Source organism: Pipra filicauda, unplaced genomic scaffold (assembly GCF_003945595.2).
Source record: "Pipra filicauda isolate LSUMZ 115617 unplaced genomic scaffold, ASM394559v2 scaffold128_size5466820_pilon, whole genome shotgun sequence".
Classification (NCBI taxonomy): Eukaryota; Metazoa; Chordata; class Aves; order Passeriformes; family Pipridae; genus Pipra; species Pipra filicauda.
Window position 1 is genome coordinate 294,816 of NW_024103751.1, and position 6,000 is coordinate 300,815.

Here is a 6,000-nt window from a genome sequence, read left to right on the forward strand (position 1 = left end):
ATGGTCCATGAGGTTCCGTGGCATCAAGGACCAGTGCAAAGTCCAAATGGGTGATTATGGAGACCATTTCCACACTTCTACCAGCAGCACCAAGCCTGAGTTTTAATTGGAGGGTACCTGAAGATATAGGTGGATGCCCCAGGTTTACCAGTCCAAAGGACAAATCCTGTCTGCTCTTGCTTCATGCACACACACCAAGGAGAATTTCCTTCTGGCTGTTGTCCTGAGGGTGGAGGTGGGCAACAAGCTGTGCCCTCTTACCTTTAAAAATAATAATCATGAGCTCTGGAGGAGCCTTGGCTTTTTTGGCACAGAGTCCTATGCTCTGGCATCAGATGTGCAGGAGCTGGAGCCAGGCTGCCATGCACAGGTGAGTTGAGAGCAGCATCAACCTGGTGCCATGGTCAGGTATCAGCTGAGCTGGGGGTTCCCCAGGTCCCTTCTGTCAACCGCAGCCAAATTATCTGTCACTGGCACTTTCTTTTTCCATGTGGTAAAACCCAAAATAAATCCTGATCAGCATTTACTACTTCCTGCCTTGATCATAAAATCATAGAATACTGGAATGGTTTAAGTTTGAAGGGACCTTAAAGTTCATCATATTCCACCCCCCTGCCATGGGCAGGGACACCTCCACTAGACCAGGTTGCTCCAAGCCCCATTCAACCTGACCTTGAACAATTCCACGGATTAGCACACTTCAAGCTCAGAAAAAAATTTTAAACTGGCTTTTTTTTTTTGATAATTTAAAATGTTGAGGTCCAGAAGAGGTCAAATTCAGCTTTCAAAGCAAGTCTGGAAGAGGCCAGATAGGGTAGGTTAGCGGCTGTGCAGCATGAGGGTGGGAGGAAAAACTGCACCAGGGGATGGGTTATCCAAAACCTGTCTGGTGGTAATTACACATGTCGGCTGATGAAAAACTGGTTTGAGGGCAAACACTGTAAAAATATTGCTGTGGGGAGAGAAAGACGACAGAGATTGTGAAATCCAGTTGGTGGATTGTTTTACAGCGAAGGTAACTTTTATCCCCGGGGCTGGATTTTACAACTCGTGGAAGAAACCAACCCCCAGTTAGCAGGGTTGCTCTGCTCTTCTTTTCAAGCAGAAAAAAATGCAATGTATTTGTTAGAAAACATGCTTTTGTGCTGATTTCCTGAAGATAAATGCAGTCCTATTTTCTGGGGGGGAGCGATGAAGCGTTTGGGGGAGGGATAGAGTTGTGTGTAGTGACTACGATTGGTTTTACAATCATATCCTCCTCTATGTGTTTTTATAAAAATCACATTTCTGCTGCTGCTTTTCTGAGCACTTAAAGGTGGTGCTGTGGGGGATCACTGCTCTCACAGGGGTTCTAAACCCAAATAACACAGTACTGATGCTTGGGTTCTGTTTTTCAGCCCGTTTCACCCATTTTTTTCCCCCACATTTGCTCTCTGTCCTGTATTTTATATTTCCCGTTGCTCCTTTGTATTTACAGGGAGGGTTCCTTCCCTTCTCCAGCTCTGTGCTGTCACGTTTGGGCACCTCAACTCCCTTTCCACAGCTGAGGATGTTGGGGATGATGAGTTGTCCTTGTGTCAGTTCCCACCTGCACTCACCTTTTTGGGGACAGAGTCCTTGGTCCCTGCAGTTCACATGTAGGTTCCCAGAACCTTGCACAAGGATTTTCTCTCTTTGTTAACACCTTCTGTGACACTTTAGATTTGTAAAATCACAGAATCAGAGAATGGTTTGGGATGGAAGGGACCTTAAAGCTCATCCAGTTCCACATCCCTGCCATGGGCAGGGACACCTTCCACTAGACCAGGTTGCTCCAAGCCCTGTCCAACCTGGCCTTGGACAGTTTCAGGAATGGGGAGTCCACAACCTCCACTTTTCCAGGGTTGTGCTGTACTTGCATCCCAAAATCCCCCCAGGAATCACCACCACCCACGTACCAATGTAAATGCTGCAAGGATGTTGCAGGGAGCCTCATCTCCCCTGTTCATCCCACCCCTCTGTGCACAACCCTTTGCCTCCCAGTTCCTCCCCTCGTTACCCTCTCCCCCACTTCTAATTGCTCCTGTGGTGCTGGATCAAAGTGGCACTGGATAAAGGTGACACTCCTAAGGGAAGCAATGGGGAAAAAACCCAAAACAGGTCCAACAAGCAGTTGTCCCTTGGAGACCTGTCCCAGCCGGGGGTGGTCCTGGCTGGACACAGCCTGGTCCTGGGGACAACCAGCCCCATGGGATGGTGATGCACCCTCAGCAGAAGGTCCCATGGGGTGTCTGGGAGATGTGGCCTTGTGCTCATTGTCCCGTGGGACATGGGCAGGAGGTTTTGGGGACACCCAGGGGGGCTGGAGGAGGGGTGGGAGTCAGGGCTGGATTACCCCCAGGGCGCCGTGCCAGAGCCTATTTTCTGGTGGGAACTGTCAGGATAAAATTAGAAGTAGGTTGAACTTTATCTACAACTTGAACTGAGGCTGAACTCAGCCCTGTTTTGTTTTGGTTTTTCCAAGTTCAGTGGAGTTCGTAGGGAGGGAGGCAAGTGTGGGGGGGCACTGGATTATTTTATTATAACTTGCTCTTTCTGTGATTCCACTGGCGTTTGATTGCCTCATCAGCTTGGAAAACCTCTTCTTGTGGTAGTATTCCCAGTTCAAGATGGTGATGTGGTGGCTCAAATACTGCCACGGGCATTTTTAACATGTCAGATATTTGGGTAGTGCAGGGCTGACCAAGCCTTCCCCTGGCTCAGCCTGGGTGGGAAGACAAAGGGGAAAACTGGGAGTGAGTTTGGAAGGTGACACTGTGCAGAAGGAACACAGTAGTCTGAAATGGAGATTCTTCAAGGGATTTTTGGCACAGTTCTGTCCCAGGTCAACCTTCCAGCATTGCCAGCACTACTCCTGATCCTCAGTTTTGTTGTGGCCACCCCATAGTGATGAATTTGTTTGCCTGGACATGCACCAAGGGACCTGGGAGCCAGAGCCATGCTCCACGTCCCTGACCCCCTGGGTTTTGCAAGCTCCTGGCACCCTTGCAGAGGTGTGTGGGTGGTGCAGAGAGCACGTATGGCACCGTGCACCTCGCTCTGGGGATGTGACAGTCCCCTCTGGGCCACAGGAGTGCAAGTAGCAGCACAAGGAGACTGTTGTGGGGATTTCACACAGAACCCATAGCAGAGCTGCCAAGGGACAAGTGGCACTGCATCACTCCAGGGCCAGTTGTGCTTCCCAGTGAGCCAACCGTCTCTTCCCAGAATAGATAGGAGGCTTTTACCACATGATTATTTCACCTCCTAGATTACTCAAGAGTTTGTAGAAACTTTACCGAAATTTTAATAGAGATGCCTCCTAGATCACTGACAAATTTAGGGAATGCACAGGGCAGACTCATTTCCTGGAATAGGACCTACTGGAGGAAAAGTCCCTCCAGGCTGGCTCCTAACTATGACACATTTGATAGCCATTCAAGGACTACTGGGAAACATGTGTCATTTGTCTCCACAAGGCTTCAGACAGTTTCATCATCAGTTCTGACTGCTCTGTGAAATAAAACCAGCTAACATCTACTAGCAGCCATACAACCTCTGGGGCTTATGTAGTATGTGTCACAAGAATGTTTGGGTTTTTTTTTTTATCCCCCACGGTTTTACACCCGGTTGCAAAGTGGCTTTGTCCCTATTGCACCTTGTTTTCCTTCCTGCTGTCTGGGTGACCGGCGCTGTCCCATGGAGGGTGGCACAGGCTGTGGGTGTGCCCGAGCTGCCACCACTGTCAATGAACTTTGGCACCTTAAACCATGGAAAACCCGACGTGCTGGAGGGAGGGATAGGTGCCCGGCGTCCCGGAGATCGGATTGCCCTGGGGGATTTGCTGGGAGTCCCATGACGGGCCTGGAAGGGAGCCCAGACCGCCGGGCACCGCCGTGCTTTCCACCCAGGGCGCTCAGCCGGGGTCTCCAGAGGACAGCTGGTGGCCTTTGTCCCTTACTGTCACCCCAGTGCGTGCAAACCCCGATCTGGCACCAGCCCAAAGTCTTGCCAGGGGGTGAGTTGAACCCACCACATGGGGCCACCTCTGCATGGGATGGTGGCACACAGCAGTGGGGCAGCCCTGGTGTGATTCCCCCCCATGCCTGCATCGCTGGTCCCAAGGGGCCACACCCCTGCCTGCCTATGAGAGGTATTTATCAGGGCTCACCCCATGGGCAGCTGCCTGAATTTGCACCTCAGGGTGTTTTTTAGGACAAGTCTGGATCTCCAGCCATGACCCACTTCCCTGTGCTGCTTCAGGTGCATGGGATGCTCCGTTCAATCCCAGTTCATGGGAGCTGTAGCTTGGCCACCAGCATCGCCCATCCTCATCAGCCTTGTGGGGTCATCCCACATCATCAGGGGCTCTCACCACTCTGTTACACCTCCAAGGTGTCCCATAGGATTTCAGCACCAGCTGTTTTGCAGGCAGATGAGGAACTCAGCACTGCAGAGGGGTTTTTTAATGTCACCCACCTCAGCCTCACCGTCCCTAGGAGCTGTTCCTAGCAGTCCTTGTCCAAGAGCTCAGCCTCCAGGAAATGCTGTTGTCAGCTGCCTCCATCAGCTGCTCCACTTGGAGCTCCCAGGGCGCCCGATCCCAATCCAATTTCTACTGGAAGGAGATAAGACAGAAAGAGGAGATAAGGGCCAGCCAGCAGCCTGGTCACCCTGAGTCATAAGGGACAGATGTCAGCACAGAGGAGACATTGTCCCTTTGGGACAGCTTGGTGGCACTGGGACTGAACATCTTGGGGTAGATTTGTGGGATGAATTAACCCTCCTTCAGGGGTGTGCCCAACCAAAACTGGGCATTCCCGATCATATATGGGGAGGGTGTTCAAGTTCAGGCAGAACTAAGGGGTCAGGACTAAGACGCTCAGTTCTCACCTCTGTGCACACTGCAGGGTGAGAGTTTTCCACCCTTTCCTCCCCAAAAGCTCCAGCACAGTCTCACACCTCTTTTCCTAAGCACCTCCTTTGCACCATCTCATCCCCTTCTCTACAATACCAAAAATGGCCAGACAAACATAGTTCAACATGATGGTTAGGGACCACCCACTTATCCTCCCAGCTGGTCAGTGACAGCTCACCAGTGAATGCCTTTTAATTAAAATTAAATGGTTAATAGGAAGCTGAGCAAAGGTCTCCCTCCTGGCTCCTGGCACAGGTGCCAATGGAAATCGTGCCGGGGGCTGAAGTGCTCAGTGTCGTAACAACCAGCCTCCACCTTGTCTCTTTGCCAGGGCACTAACGTCACCACAAAATCCTGCTCCCAAATGCCGCTGCCCTGGTGCAGATTAATCTGTGCCTCTCATGGGGGACAACCCCACAGGCATCCCTCTATCCACAGGTTCCTTCCCAAAAGGGTCTCTTGTCTCTGAGCGGCAGTTTTGGTAGGAAATGTGTTTTTTTTAAGCCCGGGGCAAGTTGTATTTTGACTGTTGCCCATTTGAGGGGAGGGTATTAAAAAAAAAAAAAGGAATTACCCAATACAGAGCAGTTTCCCAAGGTTGAGAAGCAGGAGGATGGAAGTAATAATTAATCGGCAGCGGCTGGTGGGGGCTTTGCTCACCTCAAACAACCCAGTTTAAGGGTCACTTCACACAGGTACCTGCAATACATAAAAGAAAAGATCTTGTCCTGGCCTGAGGATGGGAAAAAGAGGGGGAAAAAGAGGTAGAAAATGAAACAAGAAGTGACAATAACACCAGGATCCTGCAGGGAAATTCATGTTCGTCCCCAGCACTCTGCTCCCTATGTTCCCTCTCCATTTCCCCATCTTCTCCCTCTCAAGTAATGGCCTAAAGGACTAAGCATCTCAGATGTCCAAACTCCCCTGGGGGCCAGCCCCTCCCAGATCAATATGTTTGCTCCAGAGAGCAGGGCTTTGAGGGAATTCACTACCCTGCCCATCATTAGCCAACGTGTCTTGACTTCAGCATGGTGCCCATTCCCCGGACACCTCACCTTCTCCCA